Genomic DNA, 23,502 nt, shown 5'->3' on the forward strand with positions numbered 1-23,502 from the left:
GTTATCACTTCTCTCTCACCTCATCCCCTTCAACTGTTCCCTTATTTCTCCTAATATCTCCTCCCAGCCCCACGACCACCTCCCTTTAGCACCAAGAAGACCCCTGAGGAACCCAGCTGGTCTGGACAACCCCCACGCCCACCATCCCACACAGCTCAGCACAGCTTTCTCTCCTCCCACCTCAGGGGAACTTCATCATTACCATCAATGGAAGGAAACCATAGACACCATGAGCTGCAGTATGGATTAGATCTCTCCAAGTGTTCCTGGGATGGACATACAGCCCACGGCTGCAGACCTCAGCAGGTCCTTTTGGCCAAGGAACAAACAGACGTGGCTGTGGACATCCCAGGCTGGGGCTCCAAGCGCAACCTTGGGACCTCTGCGACCTCCACCAAGTCCCACAGCTCCTTCAGCTGCCACTTCCAAACTGATGAGCACATTAGCTGTTAACTCCGTTCGCAGATTTAAAAGTCAAACCCTGCCACAGGAAATTAAAAGATAATGCAAGGAATTATTTAAAAAATTAATCTTTATTACTCTCCACTCCCAAGCTGCTAATAAAAAAAATGCGTTCCTCATGCAGTCTCTATAAAAACAGGTTATAAAGCAGAGGAAGAGAGGGAAGCAGATGCTTTAAAAAAACATTTTTCATCCCTCCGCCCTGCCTGCCTGTCACAGCCGCTCATCTGCACCTGCGTGTCAGCTCCCAGCAGTTTCCAGCCCCGACAGCCCCTTTTACCCTGCCAGGTAATTATTCCCCATTTCAGTCTCATCCCCCTTGTCCTCCCTGTTTTATATCTCCAGGAGATCAGCAACCCAGGTCCGGGAGAGCAGCCGAGAAGGTGGTTTAATGGCACAACATCCTTGCTCCAGGTATCTCTGAGCACTGTATAAACCAGGATGAATTATAGCTCGTTACAGAGAGGGCAGGCGTTTGGGAAGTAAACAAAGCAGCTGTTATGGACGCCAGCAATAGCTCCACAACGTTGAAGCAGGGTGATACATGGAGGGAACCATGCCTGAAAGAGAGGTCAAGGATCCTTGGCAGCTCTGAGAAACAAGCATAAGAGGCTGAGAGGGAGGTGGCAATCACACAGGTTTATTCAAAAGGTGTATCTCTTTAGGGCTGTGTTCAAGCAAGAAGCACAGTCCTTGGTTCTAGCTGGTGCCTGAGCCCATGGAACCAGAAACGGGACTTGAAATCACTTTTGTGCCATGACAGCCAGGCTTTCTTTGATAGGTCTAAGAGACACCACAATCAAGCAAGAGCACCCAATGAGACGGAGGAGCAAGAGTCATCAAACCCACCAGCTGTGTCCACACTGCAGTAGAAGAAACAGTCACCAGGACAGGCTTCCGGCCAGCTTTGGAGAGCATCTGGCCTGGACCTGCTCAGGAGGACACACAGCACCAGTGCTCCTGCCAAAGAGGTGGCCCTGGGGCTGGTGGAAAGACAGCCAGGCCTGGAAGGAGCAGAGGACTTCACAAAAGGAGAAACAGAGGGACCAAGAGCTGCATCACACTACCAGCCCAGCAGGAAAGATGGTTCCCTGAGCTCCTCCATGCCCAGAGCTGGGGCTGTGAAGGAACCAGCAATCCCCAGAACACACCCCAATGACCATTACTGCAGGAGTAGCCTCAGGGGAGCTGTAAAGTCCAACCTCCCCATTCTCAGATGAGCAGTACAGGCACCAAAACCATCGCCACCCCTCCTCCAGGCAGCAGGCAAGGGCTGTTGTCCCATGACAGGTAGCTCCACACCTTCTCCTCATTCTAAGTAAAAGGAGTATTTGGCCTTTTCTGACTCCAGGAAGGCAAGATGCAGTCTGGAAATAAAGCACTGGTGAGGAAGGGGTGGAGGAAGGAGAGAGGCAGAAAAACAATGAAGAAGAAACCCCCTGGGAGAGAAGGTGCCTGCGGGCGCTGCTGGCCGGGACACCTGCAGTCCCCAGGCAGGGGCAGATCCAGAGTAGGGGACACTGCAGCACGGTGAGGCAGGAGGTGGCTTTCCGAGGAGAGGTTGACTATGATTGATGGTGTCGCGCTGTGTTCTCACTGATGTAGAAAATTAGAGAGAGAGCGCTGCAGATACGGGCCCATCTGAGACGCTTGTTGTGTCCATCTCCGGTACGCAGGCGTCTCTCCTGGGAGCTCTCCCTCCGGCTTGTAGGCTCATTATTCAGAGTGCTGAACTGGGAAAAGCAACACTATTTTTATTACTTTTTCCCATCCCCCCCAAACAATTTGATTGTATTATTCTTGGAAATAAGTAAGGTGCTGATTTCCTTGCTCAGCTACTTGAGAGAAAGTTTGTTTGATTCTCCTCAGCTAGAAAACAGTAGCCCTTCACTTTTTTTTCTTTCTCTCCTCACCCAAGGCTGGGAAGAGGCTCTAGAAAAGACAGGAACCATTTCTTTTTTCAGATGGAAATAGCTCCCTAAAAAACAGTGAGTCATTCTGCACCCTGGAGCAGATCAGATAGTTGGTAACCACAGCAAGCAATGCTGCTCTGCTAATGGAGCCCTGGTGCTAATGTCCTCCGGGCAGGATGGTCCCCTCCTGGCTTCCCATCCCTTTGCTGGTTTTTCGTCCCTTCATCATGGCTGCTTTTGTCCCTCCACTGCCTCTCTGCTAGACACCAAAAGAGTTTTTAAATGGTCTTTATGTGGTTTTAAAAAATCCACCTGTGCTTCCCTATGAAATGATGAACCCAATGGTCTAAGTCATCATAGGCTGGTGGTCTTCAGGAGATGTGTCACACCAAGCACCAGGAGACTATTGGGTCCTTGCTTTGAAATGATGTTGCCCCTCAATAGCAGACAACCAGCCCCTTCAGTCTCAAGGTTTCCAAGCAGGTCTAGAAGTGGTAGAGGAATCTCTCTGACTGCTGCCAACACGATCCCAAACAGGACCTAAACACCAAAACTAAGAGGTTCTAATTGGAAACTTCCACTTCTGGAAAGGGCAGGGAGGTGGCTCAGTTTCCTTCACAACTCCAAATGCAGCTGCTGGTTTCTCCTGTTGTTTCCAGCTTGGGGCAGCTGAGCTTGTTCCCACAGCAAGAGGGCAAGTTACTTTACTTTTGGCTCTTAAGTATCTTGAGAATGGCTTCAAAACTTCCCCACTTTGAAGCCCATCACCCAGAATGGCTAACCAGGCTCCTGAACTGGGGTCCTCCTCACAAAATGACAGTAGCTAAACTTAACCCTGTTTGGCTCCTTTGTTAGAAGGATGAGGATGCCACCAGCTGCAGTCCTGCCAGTGCTCTGAGCATTCCCTGGGTCACCATGAACTGAGAGCTGGAAACAAGCAGCAAACACCAAATTCAAGCCAAAGCCTGAAGCACTCAAGAAATCCCTCCAGGAAGACAAGTTGGAACAGAGCATCCCTCTCCCTCCCACGTCCACCAGACTGATCCCAGTGCCTGCTACCAGTTTTCCCAGTGGTGGTTAATCATCTGCCCCTTGGAAGTCCCTTCTCGAAGTGCAGAACAATCCCCTTCTCCATCTGCTGATGTCTTCCCTCCACCCAGGCTGAGCCTCCTCCAGCATGAGCGAACGGTAGGAAATTAGCATTAAAATGATAGCTTGCTATTAGCAGTGTCTCGGTCCCCCATCACACTCCAGGAACAGCAAATGACAGGCTGTGATTTCCCCGCCACGATGCAGGGGGAGAGGGAGCACCAGCAGCCAGAAGCCCTTAAGTTACCCAATGAAAAGTTTGAGGCTCATCTCTCCTTCGCCATCCCCGTTGTGCTCATCCACCGTGCAGACAATCCAACAAGCAGATGGCACCTGGGCAGGAACGCAGACAAGTTGGCTCCCACCTGCGGGAGCACTAAGAGCTTTCAGAGCAGACAAGAGCTCACTCGCCAAGAGCCCTGCGGTGAGGAGACGCCAGAGGAATCTGCCATCACTCCTCTACCTCCCTCCTCGCTGCTCATCGGCTCCTGCTGCATCCTCACCCGGTTACGAGTACACAGCTGGCTGCTCCCGGGAGCTAGTGGCAGGAGGGGACGGTCGCTGCTTCCCAAATCAGGAGCCTGAAAGAGGTAATTCAGGCTGAGCATGAATGGAGAGATGCCTTTTTTGTGTGTCAGTACAATGCTTCAGTTTGGAGGGCTTGCAGCTAGCCTGAAGCGAGAGGGTTTTCTTGGGCCCCTGCTGAACATCCATCTGCTTGTCAAAAAACCAGCTCAGCTCAAGCTGCCTGTTCTCTCCTTCTGCCAAAGCGGGGGTTCGCCCTCCCAGGAACTTCCCCTCCTTGACCAGAGAGCAGTGGCAAGAGCGTGTAAAGATTAATTTCATTTTCTGCCTGCCTGCTCCTCTGAGCCCACCTGGCTGAAAGCTTCTTAGGACATCAAGGGAAGCAGCTCATGTACCAGACTGCGGGAAACCAAGAGGCAGGAGGAGGTGGGGTGAGCAAATTCATAGGTATCAAGGCAAGTTGTCATTTCCTCCTGGGTACACAGGTGACCCTGCAGAGTTACAGCAACTGAGAACCTCGTATCTGGTGCATTCCTCCCTGCAGAGCCCCATAGCTCTGGTCACCTACAGCAGGGAAAGGGGATGCAGCGAGGCTGAGACGTGCAGGAGCTCTTGGGTGCTGTCAGCACATCCTACCTGGAGTCACACACAACACTGCTGAAAATTTCCACTCAAAATTACATTTTAAGGTACTTGGGTAAGGTCAAACAATCACCTCAAAATTACCCGGACCAGCAAGCAAAGGCAAGTGTCCTTGAGTCTCAACCTGTCGATTGCCTCGTAATGGGCCTGGGAGGTCAGATACAAAAGGGAGAGGGAAAAGGTTGGTAGCAAAAAGCACGGTACAATGGTTACCCCCTCCCCACTGCTCCCATCAGCTTGTGGGAGCGAAGAGAGGACTTGCCTTATGATGGATGGCAGAGAACTGATCCTTAGCAAGGCGGAACAGGAGCAGAAGGAAGCGCTGCTCCCAAAGGCGATTCTCACACCTCCTTGGGACACGAAAAACAACCATCAGAGGCAGCAGCAGCGGAGGAAGGGAACACGCTCTTCTCCCTGCACGTTTGGTATTCATCTCCGGCCTGTCAGAGGAGGCCAAGATCCAACCGCACATTTGTATATTCACTGAGCCGTTCACCCAGCTCAGCGGACTCCTGACAGATGCAGATGGCAAAGCCATTTTTCATAAGGTGAGGGGAAAAAGGGAAAAAGAAAAAAAACAAACCACAAGCAAAACAAAGACAGGCTCAGGCACCAGCTGGAAAAGATGCAAGACAGGATCAAGGCTAACAGAGAACCAGAATCAGATTAAACTCTTGGATCTTTTAAGTGCACAGAGGCCCGTCCCCTGTCTCTTGTTTTCTAGTATGGCCTGGCAGCAGCAGCTGCCTTCGTTCTCTCCTCCGTAACCAGCTGGAAAACAAAAGCTGGACCCAGGACAACACTAAGGCTTTGCTGAACTGGCCCTCCAGGACAGAAGGCTGGCAGAGGGGCTGCCAGAGCGGTGTGGGCACACTCTTCTGCAAGATTAGCTCCCATTCCGAGGAGGTGAGAGACAGCCTGCAGAGAACATTAACCACCGACACACGTTTTTCTGCCTCTCAGACCATAACTTATCTCAGGCTTGGCCCCTGAAGAGCACATATGGCCCCCGAGGCTCTGAAGGGACATCTCTGGGTAGACCTGCTGGGAGGAGGGTGCCAGCATGGCAAAGGACCACTGAGTGCAATGCTCCCAATGGCCCCTATTTGTCTGAGACAGTGACAAGGGTTCACCCACTGCCCCAGGTCACCACACAGCAAAGAGGCATCAGTGACACAAAGCTGCTCACCGACAGAGCAAGAAAAGTGATGCTCAGCACAGTATACACCATCCTTCGGGCAGCACGTGTGCGTGTTCCGCTTGGCATCAGGAGCCAGCAGTTCTCAATGTAAACCAAAGGGAAGGAAAAGGAAGATCTGCCCTCACGGAGGGAAAGATTTCACCTCTGCCAGTGACATTCTGCTGTTGTCACCACCAGCCAGAACATCAACCTCTTGATGTGAAATCTGAGTTGACAGTGATACATGAAAGGAGAGGAGAGGGCAGCAAGCTCTGCTTAACCCTCTTTGTAACCCAAAATCTCCCCTGGCTTCCAGCCTCTGCACCAAGCAGAGCCAGTACCTCCTCACCAGGTTACAAAGCAAGTAGATCTTCCTTTTCCAGAGCCATGGGGTAAAATCATTCCTTGCAGTTATCCACCCTCCTGGGCAACTCCAAGCGGGATTTAATTTTGATCTCTGTTGCATCCTCTTCATTTCTGAAATGAAAAACGCACACAGGAGCCAACACCTCCCTTGTGAAACAACACGTGTCCATAAGCTGAAGTCACCAAAGCTTTCAGACTCATCGGAGGTGCACTGAGCATCATCGAGCCCTGTTGCCTGTGGCATTTCCAGCTGACATTCGCTCCCCTCGCCCCAGGAACAGGCGAGCACAGGGCTGGGCAGCGAGGCTTGGTGAAGGTTACTGCTTGGACCTGGTAGAAATGTCATCCGGCAACACACGCTTCAAGAAAGATTCATTCCCAAGCAGGCTGGCTCCATAATAAAAGCGTCAGAGCAGCTGACTTGCCTCCCCCCCAATCTCATTGCCTCCAGATTTATCCTGTCTCTGGTCTCTCTCCCTCCGTAAGCCAGCACGTGCCTTTCCTTTCAATAAGCTGGCACTGAAACTCAGCTGGCTGAGGTTGTAGGAGAACAAGGAAAATAAGGCGAAGGGTTCAGCAGAAAAAAGCTCAGGAGCCAGGTTTTCCTCTGATTTTGGTTGCTCTTGATTCTGAAAGGGAGGAGGGGGAAGTAAGAGGTACCTTAGCATGAGAATGCTCCGAAACCAGAAGCTGCCTGGTTTTGTGTCCCAAACCAATGCTCAAGCTGCCAAGGCTGTGTCGCCTCCCTTTCAGGAAGCTCAGATCAGATTCCTGATAAACCCATCCCAGAAGACATGAACATGTCTGATGCTGTAACCCTCCCGGCCAGGGAGCCTCTTCTCAGAGGGCTGTGCACGTGGTGGGCACCCGGAGAATGAGGAGATGGGGCTCTCTGTGAGTTTGAGTTCTGGGGGTGCTGAGCACCAGCGTACCTTCACCACTGAGATGCGAGGTTAATGCAGTATCGCAGGCAGACCCAAAGAGAGAGTGGTCTTCAGAGAGCTAAAAAAAACCTAAAAAATAAGAAAGAGGAAAGAGATGTTATGGTCCTTCGTAAAGAACTAAAAATACGCAGAATAGCCAGAGTTTTTATATTGTATTTTTCTTTTCTTTTTCCCTCCTCTCCCCCCGGAAAAGGAATATGCCGTGCAAATTAAAACAATTTCCCTCCAACCTGCAAGATAGAAGCAGGCAGGGCATCAGCCATGAGTGAAAGAGATGGATCCTGTCTTTGTCAGGAGCACGCAAGCTCTAGGGAGATGAGGTGAGGGACAGCAGGCGCCGACCGCAGGGATGCTGCTGGTTAATTCCCAGCCATCCTGCTGGTTAATTCCCAGCAACTGGGACAGACAGGTCTGTGCCAGCCACCCAGCTGGGGTGCAGGATGTGTTTCTCCAACACAACTGGGAGACATCAATAGCAGAAGTGAGTCCTGGGCACCTCAGCTGCCCTGGGGGGGATGCAGACTAAGAGCAGATGCCTGTGACAGTGAAATAGCTTTCCAAGGAGCAGAGAAAGCCTTTGCTACCCCAAGTGCAGTGCTGTTACATGTGCAAATCACGGTGCAGGAGGCAGAGCCCATGAAACCTCCTGGACCTACGGATCTTACCACCCAAGGACAGTTTTTTGTGGCCCGCGCTAAGATACCCATTCAGGGATACGGCTCATAACCCATTTCCTCCATCCAACTGACAGCACAAAGCCATTTTGCTTCCAGCATTGAGCGCTCATCAATAGACAGGAGAAAAACCAAAGCCACCCCCACAGCAGGCTATAAAAGCGTGGCTTTGCTGTGTCACAGCTGTTTCTCACATCTGGATGCAGACAGCACTTAAAGCATTGCAGCTGGCGGCAGCTCCTCGTCCTGTTAGCGCCAGGCAGGGGAGAAGTCCGGCAGTCGAGGTGAAGGGGCACTTCATCTCTGTCAGGTTCTCCTCCGCTAATGAAAATGTTTCTCCAGCGTGTCCTCGGGAAGGTTTCCTTCAGCTCCAGCCCCTGTGTGATTGAAGGCTAATCTCTGTTACTCTTGCCTGAATGGCAGCCCATGAGGAAGGTGATGTATTGTGTTTCCCTTCAACTCGGCATTTCATGGCACTAGCAAAAAGAGTAAAAAACGCCAGATGTTTCCAGATTTTAAGTGAAATCCTCCTGGAACGCAGAGGGAGGTCAGGACAGGAACGGGGGCCTCATGGACTGTGACCAGCGCGCATCCTGATAAATTCAACCCCACTTCAAAGGCCATTTCACGTGCCAGTGTGTCTCCTCCTCAGAGGCAGCCCAGCTGGTTGCACATTGGCACAGAGGCAACGTGTCCTGCAGCCACCCCCATGGACATAACCAACCTCCAATGAGCTCCCCATCATCAGTCTGGTCAGTAGAGAGGCCTGGGAGAAAGGCCAAGGTCCAGAGTGCAGAATATTTGGGGCCAGGAAGGAAAGCAGGTGATGGGGCTCAGCACTCACAGGTGGTGGCCTTGGCTCCTCTGGCTGGCTTTGAACTTGACTCTGAAGCCTCAAGATGGGAAGTTTCCCAATCTGCTCTGTAAGCTCCCTTTTAAAATTACTGGACACCTATTGACAAAGAACAGAGAGGAAAAAAATCAGGACTGCAATCCTCTTGCTTGTTTTTTGCTCCAAAAAATCACCAGCATTGTTGAGGACACCCAAACACAACACAACCTCTCCTGTTTGCTTTCTCTTCTCCTCCTCCCCACCTTCCCCCTGCCTGCCACTGGATGTGGGGTTCTTACCATGGACCACCCAAAATGCATCCTCCCTCAGCTAAAGCCAGAGGAGAAGGAGAAATTAAGAAAACTGAGACAAGAGGAAAAAGAAAAACCTTCCAATTGCTGGCAATGAGCTCTACTTAATGCTCACCCACTGTGCCCCAGACACAATCACGCTGGCGGGGTGCCACACCATGTACCTGCAGACACAGGGGAGCACACAAGGTGCTTGTTGAAGGTATTCCAACCTATTTGGTCACCAACGGCCACAGCCCTTTCAGGACCATCCTGTAGCCCAGTTAAATTAAATTACAGGCTGAGAGAGTTGGGGTGGTCAGCCTGAAGAAGGTCTGGGCAGACCTCATTTCAGCCTTTCCGTACCTAAAAGGGGCCCATAAGAAAGATGGGGACAGACTTTTTAGCAGGGCCTGTTGCGATACAACAAGGGGGTGACGGTTTTAAACTACAGGAGGGGAGATTCAGGTCAGACATCAGGAAGAAATTTTTTACACTGAGGGTGGTGAGACCCCAGCCCAGGTTTTCCAGAGAGGTGGTGGATGAACCATCCCTGGAGACATCCCAGGCCAGGCTGGACGGGGCTCTGAGCAACCTGAGCTGGTGCAGATGTCCCTGCTCATGGCAGGGGTGGCACTGGATGAGCTTTGAAGGTCCTTCCAACCCAAATTATGCTGTGATTCTAAATCGAGGATGGTGCTTTTCTCTGCTCTCACGAGCTGTGGCTCAAGCCCTGGGGCAAAGGCACTTGCTCCGAGCTGAAGTCCAGCAGCCCGAGGGACATCCATCCTCATTCCCAGACCCACCTGTCTGGGTTATCTGACTGTTTTCCTTCCCAGGAGGGATGCCAGCTACAGACAGCACCACGGGCTGCCTGTTGACGCAGATGGCACAGCTCTTGCTGACAGAGACGCCTTCCTGTCCATGGGAGGACGAGCTTTGCTCCCAGCCGGGGGGAAGGCAGCAGCACCCAGCACGCTGCCGCAGCGGAGGAGGCACTCAGCCAGCTGCTAATGCTTCCTCCTGTCTTGGAGCAAAGGGATGAATTAGCTTTTATTAGCTCTTAGGAAGAGCACATCACTCCTGCCCTCTCCTCCTCGTGCAAGACTCATGTACAGACTCAGCTGTGCTGCAAGTGAAGCAGAACCAACTCACCTCCGTGCCGGCGGCCCCAAACTCCTGTTGGGTCTTGTATAAATCTTATAAATCTTAAATCTTAGACAAGCTGGGAGTTAGGATGGAGCAATCCTCCTAAAGGTGCTGCAGGGCCCTCACTGCCCAAAAGAACATTAAAAAAAGATTGGATGCTTGGCTTTCACACCCAGATCTCTCAGGTGGCACCACACGTGTCCCAAAGGAGGGCATGGTCCCCACGCTGGCAAAGCCAGAGCTGCTGCGCAGTCCCTCCTGCTGGCACCCCAACTTGGGGCAGTTATTTGGGGGGGTGGAATGTGGTTTCCCGCTGAGCGCTCTTGCCACACGATGTGTTCCTGACCCCCAGCACCCAGCCATCAGCAGGGCTGAGGGATAGTGCTGCTCCAGAGAAGTCTCTCTGAAGTCGCTCTGGGGCTTGTTAGCAGGGTGATAAAGGGGATGAATGGCCTCAGAGAAATGCTCTGTCTCCTGCTGTGGCATTCATTACCCTTTAGCCAGGCTATTCTTCACACCAGCCAGGAGCTCTGGGCTTGCTCATTTATTGTCCTCAGGGGCTGTTTTCCACAAGAGACCAGGCTCTGCACTCTGCTTGTCACCTCAGGCAGCTCGAACGTGCCCGAAGAGCCCCCAGCACCAGCCTGCGCAAGATGGGCACGGCAGTTCTTCTCCTGGGTAGTCTCTGAGCTCATCACCTTCCTCCCACACAACCAGCTTGCTTTCCCAAACTCACAATTTGGTGATCTGAGACACAGCTGCCCCCCCTCCGCCCGCCCCAGATCTGCACATTTTCAGACTAATTTCCTAAGATGTGCAAAGCATATGCAAATCCTGCTGCATCAATCTTGTCCTCTGCCCACTCCCCAGCAACTTCTGACACTGCAAACAGATTTCAACCTGATCTGACAGGGAGACAGAGGTCTCAGAGACAGTCAGAGTCTATAAATTTAATGGGAACAGACTGTCAAACAGAGGAGAGACATTATTAGTACCTTCCAAACCGTAGTGTATCATCCCTTATTAGACACCAAGCAATCTGCGTGGGAGAAAGAGAGATGTTATAAATACCCTGGGAAGGGGAGATACTCCATTCAGAACAAGCAGCTCACTGAGTACCAGAGAATCCAAACCCAAGCTACATACTCACAGGACATGAGGCTCCGTGGATCCTACTACACACAGAACTAATGGGAGAAGGTTTCAAGCCTGCTTGGCTGATAGGAGAGTCAGCCAGCTAAGACAGCACGTTAGCCTGTGGAAAGCCTCTGGAAACAGGCTGTGCACTCTTCCTTTACCAAGGTCCTACTGCATTTCCAGCCAGAATCGTCATCGCAGCTGTGTGGACGAGTTCAGATGCTCCCTGATATCACAGAATCATTTTGATTGGGAAAGAGACCTTTAAGATCATCCAGTCCAAGAGTTAACCCAACACTGCCAAGTCCAATGGACTTGAACAGAAGAGACATGCCCAGTTCCAAGGGGGAACACTGATGGGCAGGGCAGGTCTCTTGCCTTCCCAGCCTCTCCACCACACAGACAGGGATTTCACCTTCCAGAAAGATGTTTCACGCATGAGCTGCTGCCAGCAAATGGCAGGACATCAGCCCAGAGTCTGAGCAGCCAGCCAGGGAGCTCAGGGCAGTATCTCTTACACATCAAGGCACCCATAAGCACACTGACTGAGTAGTGGCACTTACTGTAAGCGACAGGGAGCCTGTCCCTTGTTGCAGCCCAGACCCACTCCCCGAGCCAATGCCAGGAGCTGGTAAGCAGCAATATGGCTGCAAAGCTCAGCCTTGTCCTGGCAAGAGGGAGGCCCAGCAACCCTTCCTGTTCCTCCTGAAGGGGACACAGCAGCTCCTTATTGTCCTTTAAACTCAAAGAGTTCGCACATCATGCAGGGACAATACAGCCTTTGGAGTGCAACACCAAGAAGCCATTTACTCCAGCTGCTGGCTGGCCGTTCTTGCTCACCCCCTTTCAGTGACCCAATTAGCAGACTCTCATTAGGCTGTTCTGGGGTGGAACTTGGAGTCACTCTTGCCGGGAACTCCCGTCACTCATCACTGCTCTCCAGTACAGGAACAATTAGCAGAAAGCGTATAGTACATGGCAAGGCAGCAAAGGTGAGCAGAGCTTGCTAAGGCTGAGCCCAGCAGTTGACTCTTGTCTTACCCCTCTGCAAGAGAGCCAACCCTAAATGCAATTTGAAGACAGAGTGAGGCAACCCCTATGCTCATTTAGGATCTGCACTGACCCCATCATCTGTTCACAGTGCCACTTCCATCCTCAGCATCCCTGAAAATAATGGAGAAATGGGAAACGGCCTTTTTCCCTCCAGCCTGTATGTGACCATGGCCCAGCTGGGCAGACACATTTTGGGGCTTCTCTGGTTCATCCAGTAAAGGTCAAGTCCCAGTAGGTGCCATCAGCCCGGGGGATTACGTATCACTTGAGGGCTTCAGCTCTGCAAAAAGAGAATTTAAGCATGCACTACAGCACATTCTTTATTCCAAAAAGAGGATTGACACTTCAGGGTGCTTGACTCCCTGTTCCGCTCAACAAAAGGAGTGATGGGGATTGAATCCAGGCTTGCGTTCATTAAAAAAAAAGAAGAAAAAGAAAATCCAGAAATCCAGCCACTCTACCCTAATTGTTCTGATCCAATCTTTCACAGCATTGCATTGAGCTAAAGGGCCGCACCTGAGAGTGTGCCAAGATCGGCATGAAATGTTAATGTTGCAATTAAAACAATATGAATATTGCAGCACCGCTCTGCTGCTCCCCATCCACTGAACAATTCTCATTCAATGGAAGTCAAGTTACATTTGAGGAAATAATGAGGTTGGCTAATTAAGTCTGGCCTAGGAAGACAGCAGTCTTAAAAGGAAAAAAAAATCAGATCTCCCCAAAATGTGTACATTTGCTGCTTATTACCTGCAAAGGGAAATCATTAACACTGCACAACGCCAGGATCGCAGGTCAGTGCCATTGTCTTATTGCACACATCCAGAGGAAATTATCTTTTTAATGATAAAACGCAGAAGTCACGACCTGCTTTGTCCCGAGGAGCCGAGCAGGAAATGCCGGGCTGACGCTTTCCACACCCTGCACGCAGAAAGCAGGTACCTGACAGCAAATGCCGAATCTGAGCTGGGCAAGTGAGAGGCAGGGGGGCTCCGAGGGGCTGGAGGCAGCAGATTGCAATCAGCTGGCACAACACAGGTCCCAGCTTGTACACAACGAAGGGATTTTTTCCTCTCAAGACAACGGAGTGACAGTGACACCAGCTTGAGCTGGTGGAAGCCACAGGGAAAGAGCTCACTGGGTCAGTCCTCGGGGGACAAAGAGTGGTCAGGATCATCAGAGCCCCTTCCTGCCCATTGCATCCATCAGTTGCTGTCCCAAGACATAAGTGTGTGTTGCAATAACATGTGTTGGTCTCTTCTCTCAAGTAACAAGGGAAAGGATCAGAGTAAACAGCCTCAAGTTGCAGCAGGGGAGGTTTACATTGAACATTAGGAACAATTTCTTCCCAGAAATGGTTGTCAGACATTGGAACAGGCTGCCCAGGGCAGTGGTGGAGTCACCATCCCTGGAGGGGTTTAAAAGACAGACATGACATTCTTAGGGACATGGGTTAGTGCCAGGGTTGGGTTATCATTTGGACTTGATGATCTTGAGGGTCTTTTCCAAACAAAATGATTCTATAAGGACACAGAAACAGTGAGGAATGTCAGGTTCAGGGGACCGCAAGGAGATCTATAGCAACAAAGAGCACTGAGAGCTTCCCCACCATCTTGTCTTTCATCATCTTCCTGAATTTCTTTACCAGCGATGTTGGCTGGGGCTGCCACCGTGTCTCCCGTGTTGTCCCCAGCCCAGACAACTACAGAGGGAGGTTGTGGCAGGGAGGGTCTGGAGCTAAACATATTTAATGGGAAAAGCAGAAGGCTGGGAACAGGCCCACCATGTCTTCCTCCTGATATGGCTCTCTTGCCTTTGTCAGAGTTTCAAGAGCATACAAGACCTACTCATCCTCCAGGCCTGAACTTTGCCATTTAGACCCAACATGATGGACCAGCGTGGTGTCATTGAGGGGTCACCGAGCAGGCTGGTGTGTAAAGAGCAGGCTATGGTGGTCCAAACCTCTCCTGCCACTGGAGTAACCCCCTTCCCTAAACTACATCCCAATTCTAAAGGAGGAAATTAATCCAACGGAGGTGTGAGGGGGGGCACTGGAGTCCTGGTTCATTCCTTGATCACTACTGACACTCCAAACTTGAGCCTTTCTTTAATACAGACAACCTTTCTGGTAAGATCCAGACAGAGACTAAGCCACACTGACCAGACTTGGCAGCACAAAGACCCAAATGAGGGGGAGCTCAAACCATCAGGAAGGAAACACTTCATCTCAAATAGGAGAAAAATCCAGATGAAAAGATTAGAAAGCACCTTCCAGGTCCCAGATTGCCCTAAGGAACTCAGATATAATTTCTATCCAACTGTGGCCTCCTGGAGATGGAAGAGAAATTGAAGTATTTGGTCACCAAGGTCCACTGAGGAGGATGTTCCTACCCTGTCCCCAGCAGCTCACCGGTTTGTGGATGGGTAGGTGGTCTCCCCATCCAGCCCGCTTCTTGCTGTATTTCCAGACGCAGCAGCACTTGCCGCTACCAAGTGTCTGTTCTGCAATAAAGAGCAATAAACATGCCAGAGTAATTAATGTCTTAACAACTTATTACAATCCTCAGATAATTAATCACAAAAGCTAAACATGCTGTCTCACCCTCCTAATGTGTTAATGCTCTAATTATTATGCCTCAATTAAGGGGAAGTCAGTGCTCCTTGCTTAGAAGCGCATGTTTAATAAGGGTGCTTGAATGCAGGCGGGTTGAAGTGAGGAGGAGGGGGGAGATGGGGGTTAAGGGAGAGGACACAATTTCTAATGAGGTTTCACGGGTGGTTCCAGGCAAGGAATTGACAGCCCCTGTCTGGGATCTCACACACGACTGCACGTGGAACCGGGGCCATCTGCGGTGGCTCTGTGCTCTGCTTCCCACCAGGCTATTTATAGGAGAAGCAGCATGTGGGGCACGGAGAAGGCAGGGGCTGGAGATGAGCAGTTACACCCCAGACTGGCCAGCATTAGACAGCAGAGCTGGCAGCTCACAGAGCCATCAGCAACAGGAGTAGGTGGTCTCCTCAATTCATCCCACTTCTTGCTGTATATCCAGACACACAGGCACTTGTCACTGCTCCTGTCCCATGTGAAGCATCCCCCAAGCTTCTCCAGCATGATCCTGTTTCCATCATGCACTTTGACTCCAATCAAGCTACTTCTAGGACATCCCATAGAGATGATAAGAACAGCCCCTGAAGCCCAGGATTACGCTTGGGATATGTCACACCAGCTCACGTGACTTCAGCCAGTGCTGGTGGTTGATTTATAAGGGAACAGAAAGCCATGCCTTGAGGAGCACACTGTTAGAACATGCTTAATTTACAGGTGGGGAAGCTGAAGGCCAAAGCGAGATATTCTGCAGAGGAGTTTGTGGAGATTCCTGCCACTGCATCTGCCTTTCGCGTGCCTGGCTCTGAACCTCACTGGACGTTGGGAAACCTCAGAAAGAGGTCTTGGTGGTGAGGAGCTTAAGCAGACTGTAATGATGAATGTGGGACCTGGACCCTTCACTGTGCGATAGCAGAAGGTCCTTGCTGCACTCAAGATACAGCTCTGCACCCATATGATCCTTGTTCTTGGGGAAGACTTCTGGTACAAAGCGTAGTCAAGGCAGAGATGGCATCACCTCCATCCCACCCTGCAGAAGTGGTGACCCTGGAGAGCAAAGGGCCTAAGACGCAGGACTCTGAGAGGTGGCACAGCTCTGCAGTGCGGCAGGCATGGGAAGCTGGGACCGGGATGGCCAGGCTCCAGATCTTGGTACCACACGAGAAGATGCAACAGAAGAATGGCTGGAGCCCAAGTCTCCCAAACAAAGCCTATAAAAACAATCCTTTTCCCAATAAAAAGCTTTTGAAACAATTCCTCCGCTCAAGTGGGTCTTCAAACACAAGAAAGCTTCCCCTGAACCTGCCTGGTTTCTGTTCCATCCAAGCTTTTTTCAATTTCTCAGACAAATGAATCACCAGAAGCATTTCCAGCCCAGGTTTGACTGAAAACCAATTGCATTTCCTCAAGAAATCGCACACTGTGTAGGTTTGGATGGTTACCTCTGAGGAATAAGGGAGAGGGAATAAGAAACAAAACAAAACAAAGCAACCCGGAGGGGACATGAATTTTAAAACCCATGAACAGTTTTGGTTTTCAAATAATCAAAATGAAAACATATTTCACATAGTCACTTCCACAAAAATAATTCTGTCACCCCGATTCTCTGGTGGTGTTTCATGAAAATCTAAAGAATGTTCTCCACCTCTGCCCACCTCACCTGCAGTCCCTCTGAGACAACAACCTGCCGGCAGCGCGACTGGAGAAACGGGGCTGATGCTCCCCCACAGAGGCAGCCTGTGGATTCCCCTGGGGATGAGGGCTCCAAAACAAGGCTGGTGTGTTGGGCCTCTCACTCTACGCTGCTTTTTGTTCCAGCATCACTCTTGAGCCACTCAGACTTCCCTTCATCTCCTTGACGAGGATGACTTTAGACACCCAGCTCTAGTTCCCTGTGCTCGGCTGGAAACATCGTAGCGCTTCATCTCAGCAGCCTCGCTTCGCTTTGAGAGACTTAGCTTTGCATGGAGACTCCACCAGAAGCCAACGCGTCCTGCAAAACCTGACCATCAAAAATCACTGAAATCTGAGCAAATACAGCCTCACGAAGGAGATACAAGGTATACGATGTTTCTTGGAGGAACCACAGGATCTTTCTGCTGCTGTTTGTGCTGACTGGCGGACTGGAGAGTTTGCTACGGCTGTTGGCATCTATGTCATTCATCTACGCTGAAGATGCTCAGAGATGAGGCTGCTGCCGCCTTTCTTTTCAAACTTACTATCCAAGCCTCTCGGGCACCACAAGGAAGTGGCTTAACTGCTTTTGTACCTCTCCCTTCTCACCACTACCATCAAATCACGGGTCGCTTGAAAATACAGGCCATTACTTCAGTTCTGGGGCTAAAAATTTTGGCTTGGTTATACTAGATTTGAGCTACTATAAAACATCACGCCAGTTAAATATCTAGTGCCAGGAGCTTTGGGAGAGTTGACTGGCATATGTTAGTGTACTGTGGACGAAAGCCATGGAGAAGAGAGCAGTAGCACACAGCTGCTGTGCTGGGGTTTTTTCCTGGGATGCTCTGTGCCCCATTTAGCTTGTACCCAGCACCAACGCAAGCCACCAAACCTGAGGTTTCTTCCCTAAACCAGCACACAGAGCCAGACAAAACCAAGAGGGGAATCACCGTGCCCTCTTGCGCCTTCCCCTGCTCAACTCCGGGAATGTGCTGCTTGGAGCAAGTCACCACCCCAAATGCCCAAGATCTGCCCAAAAACATGCTCAAACAAAAGACCTGCAGCCAGAAACCATGTGCAGGGACATTCCCAGAGCCTTAAAACAGGGCTTGGATTTTAGGACAGCCTCTGGAGGAGAGCAGAGAAACAGAGATGAGATTTTAAGGACCATCAGACAAAAAAGCTACACTGCTTCGCAGAAAAAGCCAATGGGACTGAGAAGATTAAAGTGCTGGATCACAAAACCGATGCCACTGGAGCCCAGATGCCCCCAACCCCAACCTCACAGCCCCAAGGACAGGAGAATTCTGAGCTCGGCTTACCCTCTCCCTCCGCCTGCTGCCTTTTCAAACAGCATGCAACACGACAGCTGGGAAACCCAATCTGGTCCAAATTTTGTTACAACCCTGCTGGTTTTTATCCTTGTTTACCAGCATTAATTTTAATGGCTTTCCCTACATTAACTTTGTCCTGAACCGGTTGAAGGAAAATTCCTGCTTACTTGCCTTCTGGAGAACTGTCTGGGTAATTTTCCCTTGTCACATAACAGCCCACCTGGGCTCCTTGGGAACAACAGCCACACTGCGTGTTTCATTGAGGGTAATAAACTTCCCAAGGCTGAGGGAGAAGGATTTACATATCCCTGAATACACTGTTCGTTCTTTGTTCAGTTTGGGTCTTGGCTTGTGCTGGTCCAGGAGGTGGAAATTTCCTCCTCCTGTCCAGCATGGAAGGGAATGACTGAGCCTGCACAGAGGCAATGTGATGTCTCCAGGCAAAGTGAAAACCTCCCCAAGTCGGGGACCTTGGGGCTGGGCTTGTCACTGGCTACCTGAGCTTCATTCTCCCCTGGAATCATTGCAAATGCCTCTAAAACATGTCCCCACACACCTTCATCCACAGCAGGGAGCAGAGGTGAGGATGATGCAACGCCTGAGCTTTCTCTCTCCCTCTTCTCATCTCCATCTCCTTCCAGCCACCATCTCCTTCCTGAAGGAGACACCACAGCTCCATCCAAGCTGTGTTCTGCAGAAGAGAAAAAGATCATCCTTCCCTTTGCTCATCAGATGCTGTGAGCTGTGGTCATTCTCTTTTCTCCACCCCACAGAAAGGTGTGATGGCTAAGGCCATGAGAATGAAGAAGAACTCTTTCAGCACCTTTCTCTCCCGGTTAAAAAAAAAACAGGGCAACAGCTCTTTCCACCAAAGAAATGCAAGGGTACATTTCAGGCATGTTTCCAAATTTTCTGTCTCTGACAGCATAAAAAAGGAATATGGTTACACCAAGGGAAACTATTTGACGTATCACATGATGCCCATATTTAAAAGTACAGATGTTTCCTCCATGCTCCAAGGGGCAATTTGGAAGACAGAGGGCTCAAAAAATCCCACTATATCCAACCACAAGCACCTGGGCTGCTGTAGAGAGTGTGTTGCCATGGAAAGATGAGGGAGGCAGCAGCGAGATGGCTGGAATATTCCTACCAATTAACATGAAGAATTTTGACTGTTCTGCTCTGTTTTCTGCAAGAGCCTAGCAACCACCTTAAAAGTGTTATTCACACATCTGAGAAGTATTTAGCAGGGTCACATGCCTTGTAAGCTGCGCAAGAAGGGAGGGATAGCTCTCCAGACAAGGCCCCTTGAGCATGGATGCAGCTTGGACACCTCAAATCCTGCTCCAGGAGGCTCATGCAGGAGGTGCAGGCAGCCATGGGATCAGACAGGACACCAGAGCGAGACAGTGACATGCAGGAGACAGAGCCACCGCTGCAGTGTGGAGGAGACCTGAAGAAGAAACTAGATGTCCTACCTTCGTGGGTGAAAACAAGGCAGCTTGTCATTGCTCAGTTCAGAGATCCTGGTTGGAGAATGCCTGTCACCAGCACAAACTTCTACACACAAGCAAACTTGTCCGACTGCTGCACAGATTAACTTCAAATGTGCTGTTCCCAGCAAGACTCCTGTTACTCGGCTGTCATAAAGCAGAAGAAACAAGACCTCCAAGATACCTTGCAACATCTCAACTAGGCACTAAAGATGAGCCAGTCAGAGTCAGAGGCCACAGCATCCAACCTTCTTCCACCTCCTGAAGCAAAGGCAGATACTCCACAAGTGCCAGTCTAGCGTCTTCCACGGAAGGGGCCCTACAAACTGGCAAAGAACAGCTTTTGCCCATTCATTAAGTTCTTGGCATTAATTGATTTCTCCCCAACCAAGCCATAAAACCCAAAGCTGCATGCAAGCAGCATCCTGAAATATCCTTGTAAATCTCAGCCACCACATTCATTAATTACAACCCAGTGATAGTTCAGACCATTAGTTCTGCATGGTAACTTCATTTATTCCCATGTTAATGCTGGATGTCAGTGGTTATCTCATTACCACTCTATTACTTACCTACTTAATCCATCATTGCAATCCAGGCCAGAAAGGAGGAGAAGAGTTTGTTCTGCGTCTGTAGGAAGACAATGCATCAAGTGTAGAGCACCTAGGAATCACAAACAAAACACTTCTCTAATCTGCAGCTGAGGTTATATCTATTAAGTGGAGGAAATGACAGTGATGAGTGTTGTTAGGAACACAAACACATTCCAACATTGAAAAATTGTGGATATTGAGCAGTAAGTTTCCTATTAAATCAGAACCAAAAGCTTTGGCAAGAATGAAAATGCACATTAGCAGTCATATTAAAAAAAAAAAATGACCTTAAGTCTGCTCTCCTCCTCGGACTCTCCTTCCTTCAAACCCCATGTTAGATTCAAACAGTCTTTTGCACGCTAAACACTTAGGAAAGGAGGTCCAAGTGTGGGCACTGGATGCTGCAACCTGCTGAATGCTCCAGAAAACACAGAGGCAGTGCTGCAGATACCACTAACCCTGAGTGCAAGTGAAAATCCCCCTAAAGCCATGTAAAATTACAATAGTTATTGACATTTCAATGCACACCCAGCTGGAGTTCCTCTTGCTTGGTGAGCAGATGCTTTTGAAAATGTGATTTACCTCACCTGCTGCACTCCTGCCTGTCCCAGGACTTAATCCATTTGCTAATCCAGCCCTGTGGGTCTGATTGGGGTGTTCCAGCACAGCCAAACCAGCAGCTTCCCTTGTCTCATTTCCTCCTTCTTCCCCCAAACAGTCTTGTTGGAAACAGGGTTTCAACCTTCCATTGCTTGACTGAGGCAAAGGGAAGCCCTTTTTCTGTTGACAGGCTGTGAAACCAAGATGTGAGCTGGGGAAAGGGTTCAAAGGGACATTTCTCTTGCAGTGAGGCAGGTTTTCCTAAGAACAAGTGAAGTACCTCTGCTCTGCCCACATATGATGTCCACAGACTGTGTTTTTGCTGCTTCTAAGTGACATGACAGGGAAGGATTGAAATCCTCTAGTGTGGAAGAAGCTGACGCCACAGAAGCAGGGTAGAGAGAGAACACACAGCCACAAGATGATGTTAGGAGTGAAATATCAATATTTTCCTATGTGATCAAGCAAGCCCCCAGCTGACACATCTCTGCTGGCTAAAGTGGGCTCTAAATGGTGTTGTGCCAAAAGAACCGACAGGGCAAGTCTGCAAGATGCCACAATCAGATATAATTATGATACCTTTGCTGCCCTGCTCTCCACCCCCTCAGCAACGAAATCTATTACAGAGCATAGAAAGAAAATTGTTAAAAACATCCCTGAAGCCAAGTTGTTGACACCAGTGTAGAAAGATGGATTTTGATACACCCTTGATTAAACAGCTTTCTGCAGAAGGCAAAGAGGGCAGGAAAGGAGCTGGGGGATGAGCCACAGGACCATCCTAGAAACAGTGGCTATTGCCCAGGGAAGTGCTGCTGTGGAGGAAAGTTGCCCCACCATAGAGTCATAGTATCACAGAATAGTTTGGGTTGGAAGGGACCTTCAAAGCTCATCCAGTGCCACCCCTGCCATGAGCAGGGACATCTTCACCAGCTCCGGTTGCTCAGAGCCCCATCCAGCCTGGCCTGGGATGTCTCCAGGGATGTGGCATCTACTGTCACCACCATCAACCAGCCAGAGGCTAAAACAGCCTCATCCCCCTGGGAATCGAGCTGCAACCCCCTGCTCCAGTGCCAAGCTCCTGTTCTGATGCTTTCTGCTCCCAGTCAGGCCAGTAACACCACACACATCACTTCTTCCAGCATCTGATAAAAGGCTGCAGCAAAAGAAAGCAACAGAAAGCCTTACACAGGGCTCATCCAGTAGCAGAGCCAGCAATACTTCCATTTTCCATGGAGTTTCACATCACAGGAGGATTTCTCCAGGATGCAGTGGGATACCAGCTCCAAGAGCAGTTTTCCCCATAGGCATTCATAAAATCTCTCTCTTCCTCGTTCTCTCACAGATGCTCTCAGACTGATAAGGATTGAACTCCCTCGGCAGAGAGGGGCAAAGATAAAGTCTTCTCCCTGGCCATCTATTTATCTCAAGCTGGTAGGAACTCGTTATCTTTAAGATCACCGGCACGCAGACCTGCAATCAGCCATCAGGCTGTAAAGTTATTAGGGGTGGGCAAATAGAAAAGAGCCAAAAAACACATTAATTCTGTTTTCTCAGGAAGGCAAACAAAAGGCAAGAAGGAAGGGTGTTACAGTGGTGTGTGGGCAGCTGGTCTGCCCAACTCTGAGAGACCCCAGAAAGAGGAAACCCAGGTAGTACAGAGGGTCAAACACAGCCCAGGAGCTCAGAGCACGACATGAAGCCACCTACGGCATCCAGAGCTGAGCTTAAAGACATCAAGTGAGCACACAGGCTCTGCAACCCAGGGTGCTGCAGGTGTAGGTGCAGGTCATGGAGCTATATGAACCAGTGACCACTGCTTACCAGTCCTGTGCCTGAGTCATTTTGGTCCACTGGGGTAGCCAAGAGGTGTGAGGCTGCTGTTCCCTGGTAGAGAAGGCTCACAGACACATCCCACAAGAAAAAAGGCTTTCCCATCAAATATTCCCCAGGCTCTGTGTACAAAGATATTTGATAAAAGTCTCCAGACCAGGAAGGAATTATAAATCAGAAAGCATAAGTTACTCAGCATCACCAGCTCCTGCAGTAGTAAAGCCCCTGTTTTTGCACAACATTCATCTCTCATTCCTTATCTACTTCAGACGGCTCAAACAGAGGCTTGACATTTTTAATTCCTCCCTCTCCCTCCCACGGCCTGAAAGAAACTGAGGCAGGCAGCAAGAATCCCATACCTAGCATCCATCTTACTATTTTTGTGGGACTTGCCCGCGAGTGCCCTGTGCAAACCTGGCACTTGGGAGCCCTCAGCTGCTCACTTTTTATACGCACTTTGAGACTGCGATGGCTTTCGGTCTGAGCTCTGCTCAGTGCAATAACCAGAGTCCTGGTTCATAACCACAGCAGCACTGATCTTCAGATCTGCAAATAGCTTAGGGGCAGCTGAGCTCCCTTCTGAGTCATCAGAAATCCAGCCCCACGCTAACGAACAAACGGCCCCGCCAGCCACAGAGAGCAACCGCGTCTCTGCCTTCCCTGCAGCAGTTCAGTCTGGGGAAGTATTAATATAATCATGTCTCCAACAAGAAAGCAGGTGTTTTAAAAATGTGTTCACCAATGCATTTCAGTTAACAATGTTTTTAAACACCGTTTCGCACCCAGCCTGTGTGAAAATGCAATTGCATTTCGGAGGGAGAGGAGTGCCCTTCCATGGGGTATCACAGTGCCGGGAGGCCCCGTTTTGGCATGTGAGAAAGCACTGGCAGGGAGAAGCAACTTTATCCTAAAGCTGCCTTAAGCAAAGCCTCACGTCTTTTAAAATAGGGCAAGGAAGTCACATTCACTGCTCAGCTACTTTCTCAAAAAGTCATCACCCAAAATTTACCATGGCTACGTGTATGCGGGTACCCACGCGCAGAGACGACAGAGCAGTTGGTCCATGCTTGGGTCTCTGACAGGCCATTCAGTAGCTGACGTTTTATTCTCCCTG

General features: G+C 50.1%; 1 protein-coding gene across 1 annotated transcript in view; it reads right to left on the bottom strand.

The window, feature by feature from the left end:
- Positions 1-514: 514 nt before the first annotated feature.
- The window catches only part of SEC16B (SEC16 homolog B, endoplasmic reticulum export factor), a 115,258-nt gene continuing 92,270 nt past the window's right edge, over positions 515-23,502 (bottom strand). Inside the window, exons 40-49 of the mRNA XM_065071711.1 lie at positions 23,398-23,499; positions 22,380-22,510; positions 19,938-20,028; positions 19,351-19,691; positions 18,429-18,563; positions 9,724-14,758; positions 8,640-8,747; positions 7,990-8,271; positions 7,110-7,190; positions 515-6,288 (exon numbers count right to left, since the gene is read on the bottom strand). The gene's annotated coding sequence lies outside the window, so the exon portion shown is untranslated. The remainder of the gene's footprint in view (positions 6,289-7,109; positions 7,191-7,989; positions 8,272-8,639; positions 8,748-9,723; positions 14,759-18,428; positions 18,564-19,350; positions 19,692-19,937; positions 20,029-22,379; positions 22,511-23,397; positions 23,500-23,502) is intronic.

The sequence above is a fragment of the Columba livia genome, chromosome 8 (assembly GCF_036013475.1).
Source record: "Columba livia isolate bColLiv1 breed racing homer chromosome 8, bColLiv1.pat.W.v2, whole genome shotgun sequence".
Lineage (NCBI taxonomy): Eukaryota > Metazoa > Chordata > Aves > Columbiformes > Columbidae > Columba > Columba livia.